Source organism: Otolemur garnettii, unplaced genomic scaffold (genome assembly GCF_000181295.1).
Source record: "Otolemur garnettii isolate 467f Iridium unplaced genomic scaffold, OtoGar3 scaffold00083, whole genome shotgun sequence".
In the NCBI taxonomy this organism is placed as follows: Eukaryota; Metazoa; Chordata; class Mammalia; order Primates; family Galagidae; genus Otolemur; species Otolemur garnettii.
The window spans coordinates 4187655-4188286 of record NW_003852478.1 but is presented as its reverse complement, the minus strand read 5'-3'; the positions used below and the strand labels follow the sequence as shown (position 1 = coordinate 4188286).

Sequence of the window (632 nt, the reverse complement as noted above, 5' to 3'; positions counted from 1 at the left end):
CAGGTTGTATGCACACACAAATCCCCGTAGCCATATGCTCTGGACACGCAGGTTGTGTAGACACACAAATCCTCGTAGCCATACGCTCTGGACACACAGGTTGTATACACACACAAATCCTCGTAGCCATACGCTCTGGACACGCAGGTTGTATACACACACAAATCCTCGTAGCCATACGCTCTGGACACGCAGGTTGTATACACACACAGATCCCCGTAGCCGTACGCTCTGGACATGCAGGTTGTGTAGACACACAAATCCTTGTAGCCATACGCTCTGGACATGCAGGTTGTATACACACACAAATCCTCGTAGCCATACGCTCTGGACACGCAGGTTGCATGCACACACAAATCCCCGTAGCCGTACGCTCTGGACACGCAGGTTGTGTAGACACACAAATCCTCATAGCCATACGCTCTGGACACGCAGGTTGTATACACACACAAATCCCCGTAGCCACACGCTCTGGACAAGCAGGTTGTATACACACACAAATCCCCGTAGCCATATACTCTGGACACGCAGGTTGTGTACACACAAATCCCCATAGCCATATGCTCTGGACACGCAGGTTGTATGCACACACAAATCCCCGTAGCCATACGCTCTGGACACGCAGGTTGTAT

General features: G+C 51.1%; 1 protein-coding gene and 1 long non-coding RNA gene across 4 annotated transcripts in view; both read left to right on the top strand.

Moving 5' to 3' along the window:
• The window catches only part of CORIN (corin, serine peptidase), a 257752-nt gene that overhangs the window by 197586 nt on the left and 59534 nt on the right, over positions 1–632 (top strand). The window lies entirely within an intron of this gene.
• LOC111726850 overlaps positions 1–632 on the top strand; it is a 4229-nt gene that overhangs the window by 3276 nt on the left and 321 nt on the right. Inside the window, exon 2 of one of the 2 annotated variants that reach the window (XR_002774535.1) lies at positions 196–625. This is a non-coding gene — a long non-coding RNA (uncharacterized LOC111726850). Of the gene's footprint in view, positions 1–3; positions 626–632 lie in introns of both variants that reach the window. The other variant, XR_002774534.1, reaches the window with a different exon arrangement.